At 47.7% G+C, this 27,755-nt stretch overlaps 1 protein-coding gene across 1 annotated transcript in view; it reads left to right on the top strand.

Moving 5' to 3' along the window:
* The first annotated feature begins 2,437 nt into the window (after positions 1 to 2,437).
* TAF6L (TATA-box binding protein associated factor 6 like) overlaps positions 2,438 to 27,755 on the top strand; it is a 164,438-nt gene continuing 139,120 nt past the window's right edge. Inside the window, exon 1 of the mRNA XM_078660493.1 lies at positions 2,438 to 2,570. The gene's annotated coding sequence lies outside the window, so the exon portion shown is untranslated. The remainder of the gene's footprint in view (positions 2,571 to 27,755) is intronic.

The following is a 27,755-nucleotide window of genomic DNA, read 5'->3' as shown; positions in this document are numbered from 1 at the left end:
AGATCAGCTGAACTGGGTACCTTATATTACTATTTTAGCAAATGCCATTGCTCAAGGGGCACATTTACCGGGGTCCTGGAAAGGGGCTGAAATCCTGCCTATTTTCAAAAAGGGGGATCGTTCAGCCCCGGGGAATTATCGGGCAATCAGCCTTATAGATGCGCTGCAAAAAATCATAGCCAGGATGGTGTTGGCCAAGATTCAGGACTGGATGGCCGAAGGGAACATCTTGTCCCCCATGCAGGCGGGTTTTAGATCAAGTATAAGCACTATAGATCAGGTTTTTAGATTTATTATGATATTTTGGAAGGTGGTGTTATTGGGGGGTGGGTCAGTATTTGAAGCTTTTGTTGACCTTAAGTCAGCCTTCGATCTTGTCCACAGAGAAAAATTATGGGCTGCTCTAGGATTGATGGGTATGCCGCGCGATCTTCTGGATCTGGTTATCAGATTTCATGAAGATAATTTTGCGCAAGTAAGGTGGGGTTTGCAGGGGCAGGTTTCCGTGCAATTTCCAGTGACTCGCAGAGTCCGCCAAGGGTGTGTTTTGGCACCAACCTTGTTTTTGCTATTTATAAATCGGGTAGCACAGCATTTTGGTGACACTCCGACAGATGCCCCCTCCCTGGGTGGATTTAAATTTCCCCTCCTTATCTTTGCAGATGATACCCTTATCCTGTCTAAGACTCAGAAGGGTTTACAACTGGCAGTCAAAAAGTTTGAGGAATTTTGTGGGCTGAAAGACCTCGAGGTGAACGTAAATAAGACCAAATTCATGGTCTTTACTAAAGATAAGCCACAGGTGGGGCACGTCAAAATGAATGATACCGAGTTGGAGCAAGTGGAGGCTATGACCTATTTAGGGGTTACTTTGGGCAATAAGCTTAGATGGAAGCCGCAGCTCGATGCACTCTGCCTAAAATGTGCCCAACTAACGGGGTGCTTAATCAAGGAGCAACGCACCTCCCTTACCAAGAGGATAGCGCCCGTACTTAAGATTTATAACGCAAAAATATGCTCCTCTATTTTGTACGGGGCAGGTCTTTGGGGTTTCTCTGACCTCTCGTCTTTGATAAGAATTGAAAATAAGTTTCTCCGTAATTTGGTTGGGCTACCGAAATCAACTCAGATGAAAACCTTTGCTATTCGATCTGGGTTGTAATGCAATCGACGATGTAGCTCGGTTTAGGATGGTAGCCCTTTGGCGGCGCATTTGGTCATCGCCGGAACTTGCCCTTTTTGCAAATGGAATCTCAGACCTAAGATCAATTATTGGTTCGGGCAATATTCCATGGTTCCAAACAGTGAAATCTTTATTGGAGAAGATGGGTCTGAGTCAGCTATGGTTGTTTCCAGGGTCAAACACTTTTCCTTCTAAAAAAGAATTTAAAGAATTATACTGGGCGACCATAAGATCCCAATTAGTAGCTCAGTCAGCATCTGGTTCCCTGACTGGTAGGTTTTTGGCCCACAAAATCGATCCCTCATTGGAAGATTATTGGGATGTAATCCCTGGACAGAGAACTGTACCACCAGTTTAGGGTCGGGTCATTACCCTTGAGGTCATTCACAAGTAAATGGAGCGGACAGTCTGGTGAGTCCTGCCCCTGGTGTCTGGAGAGACAGGGAACAATAGGTCATGTTTTATTCGCTTGCCCTGCTTACCAGGTGCCGCGACGCAAATGGTTAAAGCCAATCTGTATCTAGCTGGGTACTAGAGAGAGTAGGGAGGCGTTATGGTTCCTGTTGACTAAAACCGCAGAGCCCGTGTCTGTGGGAGTAGCTAAGTTTCTAGGATGGATATGGATAATCAGAGCGAGGCACCTCAATTCTTAAATTAAAATGATGAAACTGTTATGATTAGAAATTTTAACTCTGTATACGTCTTTCAAATGTTATTTAATCTAGTTTTAACTATTGTATTTATTTCCCCACAAAATGTTCCTAATATCCTTATTAGTCCCTTGTATGAGAAATATTTTATGAATTTTAGGGCTTTTGTATGCTTTTAGTAGGATAATGTTGTATTAGGATGTGTATTGTGTGTTTTTCTTGTCGTCTTTTATGATGAAATACTTCGAAAATAAAGACGTATGAACTGAACTGAAAATAATCTGGTGATTTTTTTAAATAAAAAACATTGTTGCAAGGACTTGGCAACTATGTTTTGAGGCTGCATTGTTTTTTTATTTCAGTGCCATTTCCTTGCAGTAAAAAAATGCTCTCGTTTGCCAAGGCTAGAGCTCTTATTGCCTCTATATGTTGTCTTTCTTTCTGTCACTAGTGGCTGGCAACCTAAGGACGACGAAAATGGCCATGCGCGCGTACTTGTCATTAGCTCCAACTATCGGCTCTTGAGCGGCTGGGGCATTCATTTCCGGGGCATGTCGTTTGTGTGAGGGGGTGGGACTTACTCTTTATGGCCAATTGTTAGACTCAGCTTCTTTAGCGCCGCCCACAGCGTGCCAGTCAGTTTACTCCAGCTTTCCAATTGGCACTCGGCACCCTCAATTTTTGAAGTGTTTCATAGAAGTTATTAAGGTCTTCGATCGGGAAACCGGGGACGGGAGGTAAGTGTTGCGTTCAGAAATCCCCCGCCTGCCTCGTGAGAGTTGTGTACCCTGGTTGAAGCAGTGGTGATGCATGATATTTCGGATTGTGCGCCGTGCGCTCTCCGTCCATTCTATTCTTTATTGTTTTCCCTTTATTTCCTATTTTGCTTGTGTTTGCACTTTTTGCATTTGTGCTCGCATTAGGCGGTAGATCCTCCTTGCTCTTTTCCCTGTATGGTAGATTCCCCTTGCTCTTCTCCCTGTACCCACCTTCCTTTACTTTGCATATTTATGCTGTTTTTTTTCCTGTTCCATCATCTGCCCCTTATTTATTTGTGCATTTTTATATAGCGCGGACTTTACCCGAAGGTGTCAGAGCGCTTCACAATAGGAACCGAACTGGTACATGAGAACAATACAAGTGAACCAAATAAAAAGGCAAACGTTACATTAAATGAAGCAAAAATGACAATCGTGAGCCAGCAAAATACAAGAGGTAGCAAACGGTGCATTCCAAAAGTGACACTCGTGAAACAACAAAATAAAAGAGGTAGCAAACGGTGCATTACAAAAGTGACAATCGTGAACCAACAAAATAAAAGAGGTAGCAAACGGTGCATTACAGGAGGAAAAAGTGACGTGTGCAAGTTACAAAAGCATACAAAGTAAACATAAAGCTATAATACTGCAATACATGGGGGGCACTCAAGCACAAGAACCAATAAGAAGGGAATAGTGGCACTTGTGCAGGTATCAAAAATAAACAATTGTAGGAGGTAGAAAACAGTGTGTTACAAGAGAAAGTGACGGGTGAAAGATACACATGAGTACCAGACACAGGTAGAAAGATAGTACTGCACAAAATGGCAGACTCTCAGATCACAAGAACACACTGGGAAAACACTTCCATAGTCCTGTACAGTAGATTTTTCTAAAATGGAAGGGCTTCCTACGGATAATAGAGAGGGCATGAGTTACATTAGGAAGTGTCTTTGAAGGAGGAGAGCTTTGAGGTCAGTTTTGAAAGCCTGGGAGGAGGAGGTGGTCCGGAGCTGCGGTGGAAGGGAGTTCCAGATTATCACCGCATTGCCCGAAAAGGATTGGGCCATCGTTCTTTCCTTCTTGAAAGTGGGAGGTTCAAGCAGAAGATTTTCCGCATTGCGTGAAGGTCTAGAGCCACCAGAGAGTTTCAGTTTATTCGCCAGGTAGCGAGGAGAGGAGGAGTGCAAGGCTTTGTGGGTGATACAAGCAGTCTTGTAGATGGCTCTAGCCTCGATTGGAAGCCAGCGGAGGGTGGATAACATGGGAGTGATGTGGTCGCTTCTTTTGGCCCCATAAATGAAACGAGCTGCTGAATGGAGAACAGATTTAAGGGGGGACAGGTGGGATTTGGGGAGGCCAGTAAGAAGAGAATTGCAGTAGTCCAGTCTTGAGAGGACCAGCGATTGCACCAGGGTTATAAGGTCCTGCTCCGGGAAGAAGCGACGGATTCCCCAAAGAAGGCGCAGATGGTAACGAGCAAGATTGAGTTTTTTGTCGAGGATGACACCCAGGGATTTTGCGCTGTCGGCAATGATGGGTTTAGTGTTCAGTAGATTCAGCTGATCCATCCAAGATTGCACTGGGGGGGAGAGATTGAAGAGGAGAAGAGGAGGAATTCGGTTTTGGAGGGGTTCAGAATCAGTTGATGAGTAAACAACCAGTTATGAATGGTGTCAAGAGTGGAGCTTAGGATCGAGAGATCGTGAGTAGAGGCAACCTTGAGGTAGATTTGAGTATCGTCAGCATAGAGATGATAATGGATCCCGGATTTGCTTAGGAGATTTCCTAGTGGTTCTAAATAAAGGTTGAACAAAGTGGGTGCAAGTATAGAGCCTTGAGGAACACCTTGACCTACCGCCACAGGAGATGAAAGACTGTTCGCTATTTTGATCATTTGTGATCTATCAGAGAGGAAGGAAGCAAACCATTTATGCACAGTGCCCTCCATGCCCATTCTCTGTTTAAGAATGTTGAGGAGGGTGTTGTGATTGACAGTGTCAAAGGCTGCAGAAAGGTCAGAGAGAATTAAGAGACAGGACCCCCCTGAGTCGAGGATCCTCAGAGCGTCATCAACCACTTGCAGTAGGGCAGTTTCAGTGCTGCAGTTTTGAATGAAGCCAGACTGGAAATTGTCAAGAAGATCATTGTCTTTGATATGACGACAGAGTTGTTTTGCTACACATCTTTCTGTAACCTTCGCAAGAAAGGGTAAGTTAGTGATGGGGCGGAAGTTGTTGAGGTCAGACGCATCAGCAGTTGGTTTTTTAAGAAGCGGGGTGACCTGCCCAGTTTTGAAGGAGACAGGAAGGGAGCCTTGATAGAGGGAGAGGTTGACCAGAGTGGACCAGTAGGAGATGGAAAGGGAATAAAAGTCAATGGCAATGGCACTGGGGATGGGGTCCAGATGATGGTTGGAGGGCTTTGTTTCGCGGATGCACTTGAGAAGGGCATCTTCAGAAATGGGGTCAAAGTTATGCCAAACAGCTGAGGACTTGCACTCCTCTGGAGGGGTAGGATGAGCGACCTGATCCACAAGAGATTTCACTTTTTCGTCGAAGAATAAAGCGAAATCCGCTGCTCTCTTTGCAGAGTCCTCCAACTTGGAGGAAGGGGGAGAGCGGTCAGGACACTTGATGAGATCGAATAGTTTTTTGGGTCTATTTTTGGCTGAGTCAAGGAGGGTTTTGAAGTGTGCCGCTTTCCCAAGGAAGATGTGTTTGTGGTACTTGGATCTTGCGGAGCGGAGCGTGGACAAGTTATCGGTGGATGGCACTTGCCTCCATTGTTTCTCCAGGAATCTTAGCTGCTTCCTTTCTTCATAGAGGGATTTGTTGAACCAAGGTGCTGAGGGGGTGGGCCTTAATCTTTTGCTTTTGAGTGGAGCGACGTTGTTGATTTCATCTGCAAGAACTGTGAGACATTGGGAGGTGAGATCGTCCACATCTAGGTTCGGGTCTAGCCTTGGAAGTGATAACAAAGCTGATTCACAGAGGGGACCGACATCAATATTTTTAACATCACGGAACCAGGAGATAGCCCTCTTGGGTTGGCCAAGTGTAATAGCGTGTGATAGTTGAATAGAGAATGGGATGAGGAGGTGGTCAGACCAATCTACGTGAATAGGGGTGGAGATGGAAAGCAAGCCTGCTTTGGAAATAACAAGGTCCAGGATTGAGCCCTTAGAGTGTGTTGATTCTGTGCAGTGTTGGATGAGATCGTTATCAGAGAGGAAGGTGGCCAGGGAGTTTGCGGACGAGTCTTGCGGTGAGCCCCAGTGTAGATTGAAATCACCTACGAAAGTCTGATTGTCACTTTGCGAGTATTGGTCACTGATGAAGTCAGTGAGTTCCTCCAAAAACGCAGGGCCGCTACGAGGCAGACGGTAAATGACATGGAACCTAAGGGGTGAATGGTGATGCACTTGTAACTCCAATGAAAGGCATTCAAAGGTGAGAAAGGAGCTGATAGGAGAGGCCTTAAGTTGAAGGGAGTTTCTAAAGATGACTGCAACACCTCCCCCCGTGTTTTCTGTTCTGTCATTCTTAAGTATAGAATAGCCTGTAGGAAATAGGAGATCAAACACAGCATGCGAGGTATCTTTGAACCAGGTCTCTGTGAGGAAGAGCATGTCAATATTGTGGTGGGTGATGATATCTGAGATTTCAAGTTTGTGTTTTACTGCAGATCTGCAGTTGTGGAGCAGACAGCGCAGCTCTGTCAGGACTGTTTTGGTGACGGGGGCACTTGGGCTCTGAAGGGTGATCAGGATGTTGTGTTTATGTGGGGGTGCTCGGGAGGGTTTAGGTGGTTGCTTGGTTCTAACCGAGGAGATGGTTGGAATAGTGTAGATAGTAGGGTTGCTAGGGTATGCAGGTTGAGGAAGGGCGGCGTTCAAAGGCTTGTGCGAATTAACAGAGTTTGCTGACGACTGATTGAGCTTGGCTAAGTTGAGGTGAGGGGGCGAGGTGCATCTCGTAGGAGGTTGGGACGGAGGGGGGGTGCACAAAAAGGTGGAAATCTTAGAGCTAAGCAGTGAGATTGCATCAGTAAGTTGTGAGATGTAAGTGATAAGGGAACCTAGTTTGTTTTCCATCGAGAGTAATGCAGAGCACGGAAGGTTGGGTGGATCGATGGACACAGGTGGGGGTGGAATTGGTGGTGGAAGGCAGGGAGAGGTGGGGGGATAGGAGGTGAGTAGGGGTGAAAGGTTCAAACGCGGGGAAGGGTGGATGTTGAGAGCGGGAGTTAACAAATCGAAGGTTAAGGGAGAGTTGCCTTTGTTGGTGTTGCAAGAAGGAGAGGAATTAGGGATAATTTTAGGGGGAGAAGGGTGCAGAACACAGCGGGAGGGAAGAAGGAGAGGGGAGGGCTGTGTGGAGTCAAGGGAATGAAGGGGGTTTGGGAGAAAAAGAGGTGAGGTATTTGTGGAGGGCATGTCAGGTAGACGAGGAGGCAGTGAGGGAACGGGCAGCTGGCAGAGTGCCGCCGGTCCTCTATGTCCTTATCTTTTCTTTCGTCTATGTCATTTTGTCGTTCTTCTTTTGTACCGTTTCTTCCCCTCATACCTTTATTGTGTTGCTTCTTTCCCTTCTCTCATACATCTGTAATCTTTCCTGCTCTCATTCTTTACACGACAGTCTCAACATTTCACCCGGGTGCTTAAGAACGGGCATGTGACATACTCTGCTCTCTAATTAAACTTCTGCATATTAGTGCAGGAGTCTCCAACCTTTTTTTTTTTATTTACTTAAAAGAGCTACTTCTGTTCAATGAAAACTATGATGAACTACTAATATTATCAGTGCTGTAATAGCGACCATAATAGATTTTACATTGCTGGTCACCATAGGCAACATTGTTAGCAGTGATCGCCACAGTGCATCAGACAGGGTTGCCAGCTGTAGTGTAAAAAAGGCGTTATCAATTTGGAATGCCTTTACATGGCGTATACATAACAGCCACAGTGGCAATGCCTCTGGTACCAATTTCATAAAATTAGTAATAAGCTTCCCAGTGTCACCTGATTTATCACTCAAATATCAGCTTTAAATCTATTTTGGAAATTAGGAGGTCTGAAAAATACACACATTTTATTCTCAACTTCACAATGTTGAAATTTAGTCAACATATATTAATTTAACCAAACAGAAACTTTCTAATTTAGTATGCTGGGCAGCACAAAAAAGAGCTACTTGCATGTAGGTGGAGAGCTACCACTAGCCTGCGTATATTGTCCTGAGAACGTCCCTAGACCCCCAGGCTCAAAAGAAATACCCTACAGAATAGAGTGAACCCCCCTCGTATACAGACACTGTTAGCAGTCTTTGACTTGTGCGATATCCTCGTGCCTTCTGGTCATTATAGTCTTGTTTTTTTAGTATTAAATCTTTTTATTGAAAAAGGCAGCTCATACACAAGCAGAGAAGCATTGCTGATCATGAACGCACCAAACAATGGAAGAGGCATGCTCTCTCATTTCCAAAGGAATTATAAAGTCAAGCCGGCTGCAAAAAAAGAAAAAACAACAACCTCCCTCCCCCCACTCCCACCCTCCATCCCTCCCCTCGTCTACCCGCCCCCCACCCCGGTTCCAGGTCCGTGATCCCCAGCACACACACAACCAACCACACCAAAGCCTCTCAATGATGAGCCTGTGATAGACGTAGCAGCCGCAAATACCGGGGACATGTCACTTCCCTGAATTCTGTGGCCAACAAAGCAAGGAACGGCTGCCACAGTTCTGCGTATCTAGATCCTTCCCCAGCTTTGAATAAGGATAGTTTTTCCATGCCGAGCACTGCCCAAAGTCGAAACAACCAGCCCTGGAAAGTGGGGATGTGCGCTGTGCGCCAGAAAGAGAACATTCTGAACTGCAGAGCCTTAGGCTAATAGTCTTGTTTTTTTGTTTTTTTTTGTACTAGTTAGACAAACACACCTGAAAACAATAATTTGTAGGTGTAAACTTTAGGAATGGAGACAGTGTCCAAAAGGACCTGGAGTGAAGTGGTCTCTCTGATGGCGCGCTCCTCAGCTTCGTAACTTCTCAGAAACCCAGGCACGCTACAGCTCCATAAAGGTACGGGCTTAAGATTCCAAGGGCAAGGGGAAATCTGGTTACACAGAGTACCCTCCCAGTTGAAGTTTAGAAAGGTGTGTGAAGAAGGAAGCCTGAGCTATTCTGTTTAAAGTTGAAGAGAACTATTTTTGTTTAATTCCGTGATGCAGCCACCCTTCGTCATCCGTAATAAATAGGAATGTCCATGGTTTGGCTACAACGTAATGGATGTGCGCTGTTTATTCAGCAACGAATAGGCACGTGGGCTATTTTGCTTCAGTAATATGAATGAACAGCAAGATGCCAGTACTGATAAACACTTTCCTTTTTTAGGTCTCGGCTAGCGTGGCTACGCACATGCGCAGCTCGTTCGGCGAGATTTAATGTTTTTGAGGAGTTTCAGTAAAGGGCTTTAAGCCTTGCCCCTCTTTTCCATTGGCTGGCTTCACCATTTATGCTAAACGTCGGCCAGCCATTGGAAAAGGGCTTTTTAGGACGTTTACTTTTGGCTTTTTCAGACGGCCAACTTGGACGGGCTTGTCTGCCTTCCTCCCGTCGCAAACGTTTTCTTATCTTTATGGGGCCATGTGTTTCAAACACATGGCCCCATAAAGAGAAGCTCTGGCGCGATCCTCTTTCACTTTTAAAGCTCCTTGCACTGTGGTGTGGTGCAAGTTGTGTTTTGATGCTTTCACTTGTGAGGAGTTACTTAACCCTGACTGCACAATTTACCAACTGTCTGTTGTCTGAGGAAGGGTCTTGTGTGCTGTGGGTGATAGTGCACCGGTTGGCTTGTGAAATTTGTGTACTCTGCAAGCACGTGTATTGTACATCGTCTTGCAGAACAGCAGTTGGTGAATAGTGTGGTCGTGCATAAGGTTTGTTGAAAGAAAGTGCTCATGATTCACTTATCACGTGCTTGTCGGTAGTTAGTTCTTAAGAGTAAGGGCCACCAGTGTACCTCGGTATATCGGCATTCATGGACCCTGTGGAAGGGGTTCAATAACAGACTCTCTAAAGTGTCAGACACAGGTTTTCACCAACGAAAGTCCTCCATGCCACTGGTGGATTTCAGGGCAGCGGTGGCCTGCTCCTTGGGTGGTATGCATGGTGTCTTCAGGGCATGGTTCCATTGCCCTACTCTGGGGTCATGTATAATAGCAGCGTAAAATGGTACACGCCTGGCACAACCTTCGGGTATAATTTGTTGCTATATCAAGTGGAAATAATACAGCTCCCGGGGCTGGCTTATTGGATATTGGTCCCACACGCCGACGGTGTAGTCCTGCTGTGCCAGCACGGTTTCTGGGCACATAATACAATGTTTACCCATGCACCAGATTAGAACGAAACATTGCACCCCCTCTGGCACCGTGTGCTAAGTAAGTGTCTTAATATCGTGTCCTCAACCCCAGTGCACTATGGGAGCGGGAAGGGGAGCGCACCCAGCCCCCAGACCTCTGTGTCGTCACCTGAAGATGGCCTGGTAGGCGTTGGGGAGGGAGCTCACACGGTGAGCCTGTGACGTCACTCCACCACATTCCTCAGTGTCACAGGCACTGGTGGGTCCCGGGAATCTAGGCCCTGATCCTATTCGAGGAGGCGGGCAAACCTTTGAGGGTGGCTCAAGGAATACGGGGGTGCACAGCACACCTTTGTGTAGCACTGCCCTCACTTTTTATCTTGTCTGAAAATCGGATGGCGCACACATCCTGCCGTGTTACAGATGTGATTCAGTCAGAGGTTCTGCAGTTTGCTGCTGAATTCCTCAGGCGTGTGTTGCTTAAAGGATGTGACTTCCTGTCAGCAGGATGACTCGGCGCAGCGCTGGAAGTGGCTGATTAACTGTTTATTTAGTTCCTGTTAGTATAGATTACACTTAGACCTGCATTCGTATATTGTTTTTTCGACATCATGTTTCTATCTTCACCTTTACTCATCCGCCCAAAAGGATGCTCAGATGGAGAATCCGCTAGGAAGCAGTAATAATGTTGGCTGGCGGTACCGAAAGCAGATTAATAAAATATAGCAAGTGGCAGCCCAGTTATGTAGCGCTTCGTAAATCATAATGATTTTTGTCCGCATGCACAACTTGTTAAACAAGCATTGGAAATGCAATAGGTCTCGCACCATTAGAGTTAGTGCTTTTAGAATTGTTTATGGTTTTTTTTTGTAAATGTTTAGCATTTTTGTTTCCTGTAGCCAATGCTAAAGAATTACAAATAAAAAAAGCCATAAATATTTATAAAAGCTGTAACTGAAATGGTCTGAGAGCTATTGCACTGTGTGAGGGTGAGGTGTTGAGGGTGAGTGAGGGTGAGCGTGAGGGTGGGTGAGGGTGAGTGTGAGTGAGGGTGAGTGAGGGGTTGAGGGTGAGTGAGGGTGAGGGGTTGAGGGTGAGTGAGGGTGGGTGAGGGGTTGAGGTGAGTAAGGGTGAGTGAGGGTGAGTGAGGGTGAGGGGTTGAGGGTGAGTGAGGGTGAGGGTGGGTGAGGGTGAGTGAGGGTGAGGGTGAGGGGTTGAGTGTGAGTGAGGGTGAGGGGTTGAGGGTGAGGGGTTGAGGGTGAGTGAGGGTGAGGGTGAGTGAGGGTGAGGGTGAGTGAGGGTGAGGGGTTGAGGGTGAGTGAGGGTGAGGGTGAGTGAGGATGAGGTGTTGTGGGTGAGGGTGAGTGAGAGTGAGGGTGAGTGTGAGTGAGGGTGAGGGTGAGGGGTTGAGGGTGATTGAGGGTGAGGGGTTGAGGGTGAGGGTGAGTGAGGGTGAGTGAGGGTGAGGGGTTGAGGGTGAGTGAGGGTGAGGGTGAGGGGTTGAGGGTGGGTGAGGGTGAGTGAGGGTGAGGGTGAGGGGTTGAGGGTGAGTGAGGATGAGTGAGAGTGAGGGGTTGAGGGTGAGTGAGGGTGAGTGAGGGTGAGTGAGGGGTTGAGGGTGAGTGAGGGGGAGTGAGGGTGAGGGTGAGTGAGGGTGAGGGTGAGTGAGGGTTTGAGGGTGAGGGGTTGAGGGTGAGTGAGGGTGAGGGGTTGAGGGTGAGTGAGGGTGAGGGCATTCACATGTACTGCGCGTGGGTGTCCTTCCTTTCCTGGAAATGCTAACTTTACTGTCTTAAAAGAAAGTGAAAGCAAAGCAGACTAAAGATCGAACAGAGATCGTCGGGGACTTTCCACTTCGACGCAAGTGTGGCTTTGTTCAGCTGTTAGGCAGAGGGTGTTTGTGGAGTGTGGGCGGGGCTACCTGTATTTGATGGGTGACATCACCTTTCGTAGGAGTTTGGAGCTTAACATTGGCCACAGGCTAAGCCAATAGGCCCTAGAGCCCTAGTCTTCAAACTTTTTAAGCCCCCGCGTCAATACATTTCATTAGGGCTCCCAGGCGAGCGTGGGAAAGGAGAGGAGGGGAGAGCAGCAGAAGAAGCCGAATGAGAGAGATCAAATGAGGAGAGAGGCGGGGCAGGAGCCCGCTTGTTAATAAATAATCCCCGGAGGTGGTGATATTTCCCGGGATTGTGACAGAACATTTCTCGCTGCACCAACACAAACAGAGGCAGCGAGAGACATGTCACCGGGGGAGGGGGCGGGTGTTTGCGCGCTGCTCCGGGGACAGCGGGGGAGGGGCGTGTGTGCGGTGCTGCTGGGGAAGGCATGCGGGGCTGCTGAGCAGGGACAAAGGCAGAACAAAAACGGAGGTTGGATGGGCAAAGGAAGAAAGAGGTGACACACGAACTGGAATAAATAAAACTAAAAAGTAGAAAATTGGGGATATTAAATAGAAAGGGGTGAAAGAGGGGGAGGCAGGAAAGTAAACGGAGAGCGGTGAGACAAAACGAAGACGACTTTCAGGAGGCGAGCGCGGGAAAGGAGAGGAGGGGAGAGCACGGCGGGCAGGGGTGGGGCGGAGAGGGGAGAGGTGCGACACGGCAGGCAGGGGAGGAGAGTAGGAGGAGGAGGGGGGAGGAGAGTAGGGGAGGCACAGAAAGGTCTTCTGCTCGATGTTAATGATAGCCAAATGGCATATATATAACCCAGACGGGGCTTATTTACAAAGCCAGCGGGGATCTTCAAAGGGTGGCACAGCTCTTGCCCCGGTGGAGCAACAATGGGCAATGCAGCCGTCCAGGACTGTGTAGCTATGGAGAGCACAATATTATACCATTAGTTGCCCGAGGCTATGCCATGTTAGCTACAACTGTAGGGTGTTTGTAACACGAGCTCCAGACATTTGTTTCCACGCTCTAGGCATTGACAGTTATAGCCGCTCAGCAAAGCTTCGTGGTGCCTTTGTCTGGTGGAGCGCGGAGCGTAGATGATTTAAAAGGCAGCTGAGACATGCAGGATGAAAGAGGAGTGTCACTGTAGAATGCTGGAGATGAGAGGGACTGCCAGCCTAAGATCCAGGAGGCGAGAAAGACCGTCAGTGTGGAGTGCAGGATTCGAGAGAGACTGTCAGTGTGGAGTATAGGAATGAGAGAGAGCGTCAGTGTGGCGTGCAGTATTCGAGAGAGACTGTCAGTGTGGAGTATAGGAATGAGAGAGCGTCAGTGTGGCATGCAGTATTCGAGAGAGACTGTCAGTGTGGAGTATAGGAATGAGAGAGAGCGTCAGTGTGGCGTGCAGGATTCGAGAGAGACTTGTCAGTATGGAGTGCAGGAGGCGAGAGAGACCGTCGGTGTGGCGTGCAGGGGACGTAAGATATTGTAATTGCTGGGTGTACGAGGCGTGGGAGACTGTCATGTAGGGTGGGTGCAGCAAATGAGAGAGATTGTCAGTGTGGCGTGCAGGATACGAGAGAGACTGTCAGTGTGGGATGCAGGAGATAGAGACACTGGAAACGAGAGACTGTCAATGAGGCGGGAGAAACGGTCATTGTGGGAAGCCGGAGTTGAAATAGACTCAGCGTGGGACGCCTGGGATAGGAGAGACTGTCGCTGTGAGATGCAGAAGATGAGAGGCAGTGTGAGTGCAGGTGTGTGGGTAGGAAAGGACGGCGCGTACGTCATGAGTGCGGGCACGGTTTCTGTGGGGTGAAAGGGAGAGGAGGGCTGCTGGTCTGGGAGGGTGGTCTGTTGGAAGAGGGGGTCGCCGTGGGAGGCACTGATGACGCAGTACTGAGGGAGAGAGTCCGTATTTGCACCGAGTGGTCGTCGGAGGTGTGAGGGCACAGGCCGCGGTGCCCGTGACATTGTGAGTGAGGATACGAAGCCGGATTTGACGGACGGGATTGTGACAGAACATTTCTCGCTGCACCAACACAAACAGAGGCAGCGAGAGACATGTCACCGGGGGAGGGAGCGGGTGTCTGCGCGCTGCTCCAGGGGACAGCGGGGGAGGGGCGTGTGTGCGGTGCTGCTGGGGAAGTGGAATAAATAAAAACTAAAAAGGAGAAAATTGGGGATATAAAATAGAAAGGGGTGAAAGAGGGGGAGGCAGGAAAGTAAACGGAGAGCGGTGAGACAAAACGAAGACGACTTTCAGGAGGCGAGCGTGGGAAAGGAGAGGAGGGGAGAGCACGGCGGGCAGGGGAGGGGGCGGAGAGGGGAGAGGTGCGACACGGCAGGCAGACAGGGGAGGAGAGTAGGAGGAGGAGGGGGGAGGAGAGTAGGGGAGGCACAGAAAGGTCTTCTGCTCGATGTTAATGATAGCCAAATGGCATATATATAACCCAGACGGGGCTTATTTACAAAGCCAGCGGGGATCTTCAAAGGGTGGCACAGCTCTTGCCCCGGTGGAGCAACAATGGGCAATGCAGCCGTCCAGGACTGTGTAGCTATGGAGAGCACAATATTATACCATTAGTTGCCCGAGGCTATGCCATGTTAGCTACAACTGTAGGGTGTTTGTAACACGAGCTCCAGACATTTGTTTCCACGCTCTAGGCATTGACAGTTATAGCCGCTCAGCAAAGCTTCGTGGTGCCTTTGTCTGGTGGAGCGCGGAGCGTAGATGATTTAAAAGGCAGCTGAGACATGCAGGATGAAAGAGGAGTGTCACTGTAGAATGCTGGAGATGAGAGGGACTGCCAGCCTAAGATCCAGGAGGCGAGAAAGACCGTCAGTGTGGAGTGCAGGATTCGAGAGAGACTGTCAGTGTGGAGTATAGGAATGAGAGAGAGCGTCAGTGTGGCGTGCAGTATTCGAGAGAGACTGTCAGTGTGGAGTATAGGAATGAGAGAGCGTCAGTGTGGCATGCAGTATTCGAGAGAGACTGTCAGTGTGGAGTATAGGAATGAGAGAGAGCGTCAGTGTGGCGTGCAGGATTCGAGAGAGACTTGTCAGTGTGGAGTGCAGGAGGCGAGAGAGACCGTCAGTGTGGCGTGCAGGATGAGAGAGAGACTTGTCAGTATGGAGTGCAGGAGGCGAGAGAGACCGTCGGTGTGGCGTGCAGGGGACGTAAGATATTGTAATTGCTGGGTGTACGAGGCGTGGGAGACTGTCATGTAGGGTGGGTGCAGCAAATGAGAGAGATTGTCAGTGTGGCGTGCAGGATACGAGAGAGACTGTCAGTGTGGGATGCAGGAGATAGAGACACTGGAAACGAGAGACTGTCAATGAGGCGGGAGAAACGGTCATTGTGGGAAGCCGGAGTTGAAATAGACTCAGCGTGGGACGCCTGGGATAGGAGAGACTGTCGCTGTGAGATGCAGAAGATGAGAGGCAGTGTGAGTGCAGGTGTGTGGGTAGGAAAGGACGGCGTGTACGTCATGAGTGCGGGCACGGTTTCTGTGGGGTGAAAGGGAGAGGAGGGCTGCTGGTCTGGGAGGGTGGTCTGTTGGAAGAGGGGGTCGCCGTGGGAGGCACTGATGACGCAGTACTGAGGGAGAGAGTCCGTATTTGCACCGAGTGGTCGTCGGAGGTGTGAGGGCACAGGCCGCGGTGCCCGTGACATTGTGAGTGAGGATACGAAGCCGGATTTGACGGACGGGATTGTGACAGAACATTTCTCGCTGCACCAACACAAACAGAGGCAGCGAGAGACATGTCACCGGGGGAGGGAGCGGGTGTCTGCGCGCTGCTCCAGGGGACAGCGGGGGAGGGGCGTGTGTGCGGTGCTGCTGGGGAAGTGGAATAAATAAAAACTAAAAAGGAGAAAATTGGGGATATAAAATAGAAAGGGGTGAAAGAGGGGGAGGCAGGAAAGTAAACGGAGAACGGTGAGACAAAACGAAGACGACTTTCAGGAGGCGAGCGTGGGAAAGGAGAGGAGGGGAGAGCACGGCGGGCAGGGGAGGGGGCGGAGAGGGGAGAGGTGCGACACGGCAGGCAGACAGGGGAGGAGAGTAGGAGGAGGAGGGGGGAGGAGAGTAGGGGAGGCACGGCCTAGCGGCCGTGCAATCAAGAAGTGAGGGGGCGGGAGAGTAGGCAAGGCAGGCGGCTGGGGGCATGTGCACGCGCTTTTAAGCTCAATGCTCATGCGCATTGAGCTTAAAAGTCACGGGCACTGCAAGGAATCGCCACGATTCCTTGCAAGTTGGACAAAGAGTGGATAAGCCCCCATAGTCTCGCAAGCTCGATGCGCATGCGCATCGACAGGCGAGACCTAAAAGGGCGTTTGGCGTTTGGTGTTTGTTGTACCTTATGCTCCCTGAAGGCTTCAAGGCGTTTGTCACTTTTGTTGGAATGGTGCAGAGTGCCATATATGTGAGAATGGCTGCTAGACAACCTAGCAGGGAGAGATGCAACAGAAGAGGGGAGGGGCAGCAGGGTGTAATGTACAGGGTGGTGAGGGGAATGTCCAGGATATTGCAGAGAGGAGTTATAGCCAGCACGAGGAAAGTTGCGTAATGCGAGAAAGGAAGAAGGCGAAGGCACTCGTTTTCAGAAATATATAGGGCTGCTGTTAAGTCTTGAACATTACTCTGTCGTTTTCCCTTCCTCTGTTCCTCTTTTGAAAGCCTCTCCATGATATCTTGTATAGCGCTTAGAAGCTGCAGGCGTTGCTGTGCTTTAAAGAAGTAGTACCTCTGGGCACTATAAGTACTCCCAGCAAAACGAATAGAAATAAAGTGCTGTGAGCTGTCTTGAGGTAACGTGCGGCGCTCTGCAAGAGGCAGGGACTACATGAATGCTGGCCAACCTGAGTGGGATGGGGTAAAATGGGGTTAAAACTAGTCCTTTCATGCCAGGGCAGTCACTCCTCGCCTTCAGTCATTACTGTGACTTCCCCCTTCGCCTTCTCTTGGCTCCGTCATTGCCTCGCTGGCTAATAACTATCTCTCTCCGTGCTTTCTTCCAATGCAGCACCTTTCTCACCTCTCCTCCCTTCTGTCTCTCCTTCCACTGCACAGCCATCTACATCCCTCCACATTCTGCTGCCCCCTTCTCAATCCATTCGCCAGTCATCCTTTTTACTTCTTTCTGCATCCCGCGGGTTTGCTGGCTCAGCGAACTAATGTGTGTACCTACTTGTCTGTGTTAGACCCTGTGGTCATAGGCTCAAATCCGTGCGGGGCTGCTTGGCTCATCAGCCTCCAAATGTCGATAAATCCTTTGTAATTCATCAGACACTGCACCTAACCGTCCCCACTGCCCAACACACATCCCTGTACATTGAAAATGCAATAGGTCTCACCTTTGATTAAATTAAAGCCATTTGCTTTGCTAATGGTGTTGTATAGCAAAGCAAATGGCTTTAACTTAATGAAAGGCGAGACCTTTTGCATTTTTAATGCTTGTCTTTTTAGACGTACCACATTGAAGTCAAACAATGTTACCACAAGACCTTTTGTCTCTGTTTGAATCACACTTCCGACTAGCTTCTCAGAACAACCCACCTCACCTGACTGCACCCCACACAACATGACTCTCTCCCAACCCATCTCCCCCCCACTCTTTGCACTCCCCCAACTCCTAGCCCTCACTCTTCCCTCAACCTCTCCCCCCCCTCTCACTCCCCACTACCGCAACGCCCAGCCTCCACACTTCCCGCAATTGCCCCACCCCTCCTATCACGATTCCCTGTCCAATAACACCAACACCATCACTAATCCTTTCACTCCCCTCCCCCAACCTCCCTACCTACCCGAACATCAACACACTCACTAACACCTCCAACTCCAACCACTTCACTAACACCCCCACCCCTCTCCCCCCCTACTCCAGTAACCTAGACACCTGCTCTCCTTCAGTGCCCACCCCCAACTCCTTACCCAACCCCACACTGAACATGATTATGTCCACCCTCCTCCAAGTGAGAGAAGAACTCCACACCCTCAAAGAGTTACTCCTCACACACCCCAGACACCCCCTTCCCACCACCACTTCTCCACCTAACAACATATCCCCCCTCACATCCTACTTACCCCCCACATTGGACCTCTATCCCCTCTCGCAATACCTCCAACCGCCCCGTGGCACTATCAATACTCTTTCGGACCTCGACATACACACCCTACTCCGCACATATGTCCCGGTTCGCCAAAACCTCTTAGCCACCACACACCTGTCCATTCCTACGATTCTCTCCAACCCCCTCAGGCACCCCACGCAAAACAACAGAGGCTCCGTCCCCAACAACCTCACAAAAGTCCCCCTCACTCTAGATCCCTCCTCCTCCCTCTGCACCCCCAGACTCAAATGCACACTTCTCAACTGTAGATCGGCCCAAAGACACTCCTCGGAGGTCGCTGATCTCATCATTACTTTGAACCTTGACCTAGCCATCCTAACTGAAACATGGTTAACTGAATCTTTTACTCCTATCATGGATATCCTAGTTCCCCCCCAACTACTGCATCATTAGACTTGACAGATCCAGCAAGAGAGGCGGTGGAATCGCATGCATTTACAGGAGCAACCTTTCAGTTAATAAACTCACCGCCCCCTCTCTTACCTCCTGTGAATACATCTGCCTTGATGTCATCAGCAAAAACAAACCTGTGTGTTCACTACACATCATCTACCACCCACCTGGGGACAACCTCACCTTCTCCCAACAACTCATGGACACAATCTCAACCAACTCAGGACGGCAAAACACACAAATTTTCCTTGGCGATTACAATCTTCACTGGAATGATTGCAGTGACGCAGTGGTAAATAGCCTCAAAAATTTCCTTAACGCTTTTGACCTCACCCAAATTTGCAACAGTCCGACCCATGACAAAGGCTCTATCCTCAACCTTATCATCTTCAAAGAAGGCACTATTCAACTTGATTCAATCCAACTCTGTGACTGGTCAGATCACCATATTGTCACATTCTTCATCAATGAAAAAGTTAAACTTAACCCGGTCCAATCCTCCAAGCCCAAAGTTTGGAAAAGAGACCTGATGAAATTCAATCCAAACTCTTTACCCCCTAACAGCTGCAATCTCCTACTTCCCCCTACCGGCGTTACTGACGTTCAATACTTAACTGACCACTATCTCAACGCTATGACCTCAATAATCAATGAGGCTGCACCGATGCAACTGAAAAGAGTCTCCACCAAGATCTCCAACCTTTGGTACGACGGGAGTCTCAATGAAGATAGACGGGCCATGCGAATGGCAGAACGCACCTGGAGATCTGCTCCCTCGGCACTGCACCTAAAAATTCTGAAGAAAAAGAGAAACGCCTACTTCAGGAAAATAAAACGCTCAAAATCAGATTTCTTCAGACTCCAGCTCGACCAAGCAAAACATTGTCCAAGAAAACTGTTCGAGCTAATCCGAACACAATCCAAGGAACAACCCCAATCAGTCGGCACTATGGGCGATGCACCTTCCTGTGAAGATTTCTCTGCTTTCTTTAACCAAAAAACTGACAACATAAGGAGCGATCTCATTGACCCAAGCCTTTACTCCAAACCTCACTGCATAACACCCACTGAACCAAAAAACAATGCGACATGGTCATCCTTTGGCACTTACTCTGAAGAAGAAATTGACAGACTACTCAGCACCTTGAAACCATCCAATCACCTCACTGACCCTCTTCCTGCTAACGCTGTAAAAGACTTCACCCCTTTGCTCCTCCCACTCTGGACTAAAATTATCAACAACTCACTTCAACAAGGAACCATCCCTGACTCCCTCAAAGTTGGACAAGTCACACCTTTACTAAAGAAACCAACAGCCGACCCCACTGATCTAAACAATTACCGTCCTATTACCAACATTCCCACTCTCGCCAAACTGTTGGAAAAATGCGTTCAACTACAATTGACAAAGCACATAGAACAGTTTGATCTCCTAAACCCTCATCAATCAGGCTTCCGAGCAGGGCACAGTACCGAAACTGCTATGTCTCACATAATTGACGACGCCCTCCAAATTTTAGATCAAAACAATACCTGCCTCCTCATCTTTCTTGATCTCTCTTCAGCATTCGACACTGTTAAACATGAGAACTTACTCGAACTCTTAAACACAAGAATGGGTCTTTCTGAGACTATTCTCCAGTGTTTCACTTCCTTTCTACACAACCGGTCTCAGAAATTCAAGAGCAACAACTTGATGTCCTCTCCAGTATCTGTATCGTTAGGTGTCCCCCAAGGATCCTCCCTATCCCCCACTTTGTTCAACCTAGTTATGGAACCTCTCACCACCTTGCTACAAGCATCCAATGTACACTTTCACATGTACGCCGATGACACCCAACTATATCTCAAACTACAATCCCCCAAAGACATTATGCTTCTGAACTCAACGATCAGAAGCACCCAATCCTGGCTTGCCGATAACCACCTCAAACTCAATGCTATGAAAACTGAGTTCCTTCTGATCTCACCTCCCGCGAAAATCTCTACCACTCAAACTTGGCTTAAGCACCTAACTGCACTCAATGTCCAACCGACCATCGTGGATTCAGCAAAATCTTTAGGCATAACACTTGACGCCAATCTCAACATGCAGCAGCATATCAGCAAGGCAACTAAGGGAGCGAACTTCCAAATAAATACCTTGAGGAAACTTAAACCCTTCCTCCCAGCCAAAGACTTCCAAACTGCAGTACAAGCACTAGTCATCCCTCGCATAGACTACGGCAGCATCGCCCTCTGCGATCTTCCCCTAACTACAACTGCACCCCTAAGAGCTTCGCTAAACGCGGCAGCGAGACTCATCACTGGATCTAAACAAGCATTTGCAATGCAATAGGTCTCGCATTATTTAAGTTTAAGCTACTAGTACTGTAAATGGCAATGTTTTTATTTTTATTTATGCGCTATTTTAATTTTCTTTGCATAAAAAGGCGAATGCGCAGCATAAGAATATTCATTCTATGTTAAGCCAAGTGATGGAACACACATGGCTATAACCCGATCTATGCAAAGCGAGACCTCGATGCTCATAGATTAGACATTCAGGATTCTAGGCGCAATGTTTTACTTGCGGTTACTTTCACTTTAAACCCTTGATTTGTTTCTTGGATATTTGATTGATATTACATAATTCTAGCGACATTCCAAAGTCCACCAATAAAAGCAGTTGTCGACTAATAGATAAACATTACAAAGAGCAGCTTTTTAAAATTCCCAATCTTGCAGATGAGCGCATTTTTAAAAAGGCTATTTGAAGACAAAAAAACGTTGGCACAAAATAATGCGCACTTACCCACAGAGATTCGTCACTCGTTTCCATTCAATTTACTGAAGGCGACATTCTACCGAACACTTTACTGCACCGTTCTGCATAATCTTTTCAACAACCATATCCAACTAAGTACATTTTCATTGATTGATGAGGTGTGCATAGAGGGCGTAGCTACAGCCGGGTCAAGTGATGGAACACACATGGCTATAACCCGATCTATGCAAACCGAGACCTCGATGCTCATAGATTAGACATTCAGGATTCTAGGCGCAATGTTTTACTTGCAGTTACTTTCACTTTAAACCCTTGATTTGTTTCTTGGATATTTGATTGATATTACATAATTCTAGCGACATTCCAAGTCCACCAATAAAAGCAGTTGTCGACTAATAGATAAACATTACAAAGAGCAGCTTTTTAAAATTCCCAATCTTGCAGATGAGCGCATTTTTAAAAAGGCTATTTGAAGACAAAAAAACGTTGGCACAAAATAATGCGCACTTACCCACAGAGATTCGTCACTCGTTTCCATTCAATTTACTGAAGGCGACATTCTACCGAACACTTTACTGCACCGTTCTGCATAATCTTTTCAACAACCATATCCAACTAAGTACATTTTCATTGATTGATGAGGTGTGCATAGAGGGCGTAGCTACAGCCGGGTATATGGGTTAGCGTGTGCCCTGTGCAAAAACTCACCGCCGCAGCCCGGCTCGAACAGGAAGCCAGGCAACCTGTGTTGGGACGGGGGCGGGGCCGCAAAAAGACAGGAAGCAGACGGGAGCCTACCCCGCGCTCCTGTGCCCGTCAGCCGGAAGATTGCCGGAAGATTTGCGTGTCAGCTAGCGGGGCTCCTGTGCTCGTGGAGAGCCCCGCCTGCTGCTGAGGATGACCCGCTGCCTGCCGCTGCCTGCCGAAGGAGAGAGGGAAGGAGAGAGGGACACACGAAAAGAACTCGGTGAGTGGGGTGTGAGGGGGGGAGGGGACATGTGCGCGCGCGCGCGTGTGTGTCTGTGTGTGTGCCTGTGTGTGCGTGTGTGCCTGTGCGTGCGCGTGTGTCTGTGTGTGTGTATGTATGCATGCATGCGTGCGTGTGTAAAAAAATCCGATGACTGGTGGGGGGGTTGCAAAGTGAAAGTAAGCAGCGCGTGTGTATGTGCGCATGCGTGAGTGCTGTGTATGCGTGTGCCTGTGATGTGCGCATGCGTGAATGTTGGTGCGCGTGCAAGCAGCTGAATCCAGCCGGGGAGAAGCGCGTGACAGTTTTTTGTCCGTCATTCCCCCGTGTCAGCTCGCTATAAGTCTCCGACCCTGGACGCATCCTTCGGATGCGAATTCCAGGGCGAGACCTAAAAACACTCACATATTTCCCCTGACTTTAAATCCCTGAACTGGCTGCCTTTTGAAGCCAGAATACATCTGAAAATTGCCTGCATGACGCACAAGGCTGTACACCTGAACTCACCCGGCTACCTCACTCAGAAGCTGACAATTTTTGGCGGCTCCAGAACCACCAGAAGCACAGACAATCTTCTGCTGAAGCCTCGAAGATTCCGGAAGGAAAAAACTTACAAACGCTCCTTTTCAGGAATGGCGCCTAGGATCTGGAACTCACTCCCTCCTAAAACCAGGCTCATCTCCTCCACTCCTCTTTTTAGGAAAGAAGTAAAAGCTATCCTCATGGCTAAATACACTTGAACTACTACTTTGGACCTTTTAAGACTCTGCGTCGATCTGTACTACTTGTTTGATCTCTTTGCCCATTTGTATTACTTGTATTATCGACTTACCTGATTGTCCATGCTCCCTCTTATTTGTACTATTTGCATTGATGACTTACCTACCTAACTATGCTCCCTCGTGTACCTACCCTACCACTCACTTACCCCTTGCCTTTGTAAAGCGCTCTGATATCTGCAAAGATCTTGTTCGCGCTATATAAAACTTTCAAAATAAATAAAAAATGTATTTATCCACATAGTCATTTCTATGGATTATTGAGAATTATTGCATTAAAATTCATCCACATACTAAAATTTCTTTAGAAGACCACATATCTCTCATACCACCACCTGTAGCTGTTTTTCACACTCACTACTTCACTTTTTTACAATTCTACAATCATACCACACTTATTCCTTAGTATGGTAGTGAGGCTGCTGGAATGAGTGTGCTGATCCACCCCATTTCTTCAGTTTAGTAAAGGGGATGGCAGTAACCGGGCAGACTGTGAACGGAGAGTTCTTTTGGGACAGTATCCAACAATACTGTTAGATAAATAATTGGGCCCAGTCTTATAGAAAGCGGCATGTGCCACTGTCAGTGTCTTGAACATAATCCTTTTTTTTTTTACCGGTAGCTAGTGCAATTGGTGACAATAGTGGGAGACATGCTTGGTAAGTTTAAACAAAAGACTTAGGGCCCGATGTAGGTAGGACTTATTTACCGATTCTTAATTACCGAATTTTACCGATTCGGTAATTAAGAATCGGTAAATAAGAAGGGGGGACATGTAGGAGCATCCAGATGTTTCTTTTACCGAATCGGTAAAAATCTGTATTTACCGATTCGGTAAATACCGACCGGTAATGCCCATTCATTCCTATGGGCTTTGAAGCCCATAGGAATGACGGGCATTACCGATTCGGTATTTACCGAATCGGTAAATACCGAATTACACAAGGGTGCAGGGGGTGTCACTTTGACACCCTCTGGCACCCCCAAAAGAGGCTCGGGTGCCATGTGGCAGGCATACCTGCCCTAAGGGCAGGTCTGCCTGTCATATGGCATAGGTGTGCATGCACACCGGAATCGGTATTTTAACATCAAATTGAATTTGATGTTAAAATACCGATTCTGTAAGGCTTGTGGGACTCAGAAGAGTCCCACCTACATCTCATAATTACCGATTCGGTAGAAATACCGATTGGTAAATTTACCGATCAGTAATTTTACCGAATCAGTTACACATGCCCCTACATCCCATTTCTGTAATACCGGTCGGTAACGGCCGAAAATACCGATTTTCCGCCGTTACCGACCGACCTACATCGGGCCCTAATTGCCATTTGCTATCATTGCTGCAGGTTGTCTGGGACACCTAGGTGCTGAATGTTTGCGTAGTCGAGTCTGGAGAGCATTAATGCCTGGACTACAGTTTTCTGGGCTTCCCAAGATAGGAGGTTAAGACCACTTCTGATATCTGGAATTTGGACAATAAGTGAGTGTCAATGAGCACACCTAGGTTCTTGGCTACCTCCGTGGGGGGAAGGGGGTAGAGAGATACAACTGTCTGGCCGTGCCCCGGAGCACCTGGGTAGTGGGTTGGCACCAAATAGCAGGACCTCTTTTTTTCTACGGGATGCATTGGAGCAAGTTGGCCTTAAGCCATCCCATTAAAGCTATTATGCAGGCTGCACATTTTGACCTTGATTCCAAAGTATTGCTGTCGTAGGTCGGCAGTAGCTGGGTATCATCTGCATATGAAACCACTTGGATATCAAATGATTCGATTAGGTATGCCAGTTGCGTTATGTAAATATTAAGAAGCGTAGGGCTCAGGGCCGAGCCCTGAGGCACCTCACACTTAAAATAATCTTTGCCTTGGGGTAGTAGCTTCAGTCACACGGCCTATTCTCTGTGCTCCAAGTAGGAACTCAACTATGCTAGGGCCGTTCCCTCCACATCAATAGCTGCCAAGCGATGTTTCAGGATCTTATGTGAGATCGTGTCAAACGTTTTGGAGAGGTCTAATAAAATTAAGGCTCTGTTTTGGCTGGCATTCAAAGCAAATGTAATGGAATCTGTTATTTACACAAGCGCTGTCTCCGTGCTGTGGAGAGTCCTAATGCCAGATTGTGAGTTGTGGAGGAGAGTGAAGGAATTTAGTTATACCGAAAGTTGAGTGTTTACAATCTTCTCAATAATCTTGGCAACCACAGGGAGCAAGGAGATTGGTCTGAAGTTATCCAGGATTTCTGGTTCCACATTCAGTTTCTTAAGGAGGGGATGGTATTTGCCCTCTTCCATGATGCAGGGACTATCCTGGAATTCAGTGAGGAAGCGAAGAGATCCTGATAGATTGAGCTTAGGATTTCTCCTATTTTCCTCACAGGGTGAGGAGGAAAGGGATCCAGAGGGGATCCTGATGTGCACTTGTCTAAAAATCCTTTGAGTTCACTAACAGTTGGAGGATTTAATCTACTTCGATATTGTAGTAGGTACTGAATGTGACAAAGGTCACGCACCAAAATGTGGAAATAGCCCATGTGCGTCACCACTACACTACAGAACTGTGTGTGTGTGTGTGCACACGCCCACTGTACTGTATGTGATATTCCCCAAACAGCATTTTACTTTTCTGTGGGCAAGGCTTACATTCCAGATTCTGCATCAAACAAAGGTGGTACCCTCGGAGCTTCTGATTAGTGGAGTTCTTTTCTACACGGTAAGTGGATGTTCATTGAGACTTAGTGAACTAGGGAACTAAGGATAGGCTATAATGGAGACTCCTAGGCTCTGAGGGTCAGGAAGGGGACTTGAGAGCTAATGGATTGCGTATAAAGGGGTCTGAGAGCCACAGTGGAGGGGTTGAAGTTTTGTCAGAGCTCAAAGTGAAGGTATAATGGGTAGAAGGTGTGCTTTGCTGGTAACTGAGAAGCAGCAAGATAGGTTGTAGGGCCAGCTAAGTTGTTCTTGCAAACCTGAGTGATTAGAGAGAGTAGTAGAGTCCTCTGGAGTTAGCATGGTAGGGCTGAGGATCCTTGGGGGAGGAGGGGAGGTCTGTGAGCACAAGTTGGAGGTCTGTAAGCACAAGTTGGAGGTCTGTAAAGGCAGTCTGTGAAGGCTGGCGGAGTGAATATAGGGGCCAGTTAAGGACTTTTAAAGTTTCAGATAAGGGTCTTCAGAGTTCTCTGCTGAGGGAGACTTGTTGCCTGCCCAAGGTAGATTGATGGTGTCTGGGAAAAGTCAGAGACCCAGTAGAGATTGTCGGACAGACTCATAATCTCCTGTGTTTGGCTCAAGGTTTTTAATGGCCGACTAAGTGTCTATGAGAGATTGCATACATTATGTGAGAGCCAGCTAAAGGCCCTGTGAGCCAAGAGACGATTTGTGATGCAAAGCGAGTGCCTTCTTAACAGTTGGCTAAGGGTGACTAAGTGTAGTCTTGACACCCAGTAGCAAGGTGGTGCGTTTTAGTGGCTAGTAGAAGAAGCATAAAGGACTGGACGATCTGCAGAGGTGCTCTGAAGTATGAACTAGATGTTCTGGAGCTGATAGAAGCCCTAGGAGATGCCCCTGTCTCCTTTTTCTCCTGCATGCAAAATTGGCAGCAGGATGACCTGGGCCATTGCTCAGTCCCTCTCTATATGGCACGGGTAGAAGGACTCCAAAGCATGCCAGGAGGCTCTCTCTACACAATTAGCTTTTCACTGCACCTGCACTACAAGTTGTGTTTGTGAGGTAAGGTTACATTGCTGCTGTTTGTGTTTTCTATATGAGAAAAAAGCTCACACTGCTCCTACCTCTGATGTACGTGGTTTGTGCTTGTTTCACTCACCCTTACAGCCATTCACACATTCACTCATCCATACAGCCACTAACACACCCACTCCCTCACCCATACAGCTACTCACCCACCCATACAGCCACTTGCACACCCACTCACTCTCTAACATTCACTCACTCACCCATAAAGCTACTCACATACCCTCTAACACATCCATGCAGCCACTCGGGCATCCACTGATACAGACAGTCACGCAGCCACTCAGATGAGATATGTTAGAAATAGTTTGACTAATTACTAGCACAGACCGAATAGTAATGTTACTTATGCTGTAGCTAAGTATTTATCTTTTTTGAGTCTCAGAAACATTTTCGAAACACTCACAGGGTGATGTCTTCAGTAATGTAATTTCAGATGTCATCAGTGATATCATCGTGGATGTCACTGACCATGTCCTGAGTAATTTAATATGTGAGCTGTGCATATATATGTGTGTGTATCGTGTTTACTGAAGTGAGCTCTGAATAAACATGTTTGAATACCAATATATATGTGTGTATCATGTGTTTACTGACGTGAGCTCTGCATAAACATGTTTCAATACTACTGTCTAGCAATAGGCTAGATGTTTTCTTCCTCAGTGACTGCTTAAGAGGTGCTCCTCTTGAAGGCAGGCCCAAGGTCCACTTTTTCTGGCAAATTGAGTCAGTATCTACTGACGTTAAAACGGTCACTTGTTTCCTAACTGTGCTGAATCGGCATAAGGCGAAAATCTCGTTGGAGGTTGCCTGCTACTTCCACCCAGCAATAGATGTCCTGGATTCATTAAGCTAAAATGTCGGGTGGTGATGATATGCACTGAGTAAGATACATCTAGCCCTTCCTCTTTAACCCTGTAGGTCTGCAGTATCTTCTTTTCCTTAGCTATTTGCTTCACAAAAATGAGGCTCCCAGATATACTTCACACTTGGCAAACCATGCTGCAGCCTGTCAATGCATAACAGAGTCCATTATATGTAGTATCCAAGATAATATTCCCCATTATCTCCACTATTGCCAATTAGCTTGACAATCCTCACCCTTTTAGACTTAATGGG

This window comes from Lissotriton helveticus, chromosome 9 (assembly GCF_964261635.1).
Source record: "Lissotriton helveticus chromosome 9, aLisHel1.1, whole genome shotgun sequence".
NCBI lineage: Eukaryota > Metazoa > Chordata > Amphibia > Caudata > Salamandridae > Lissotriton > Lissotriton helveticus.
This window is presented reverse-complemented; position numbering and strand designations above follow the sequence as displayed.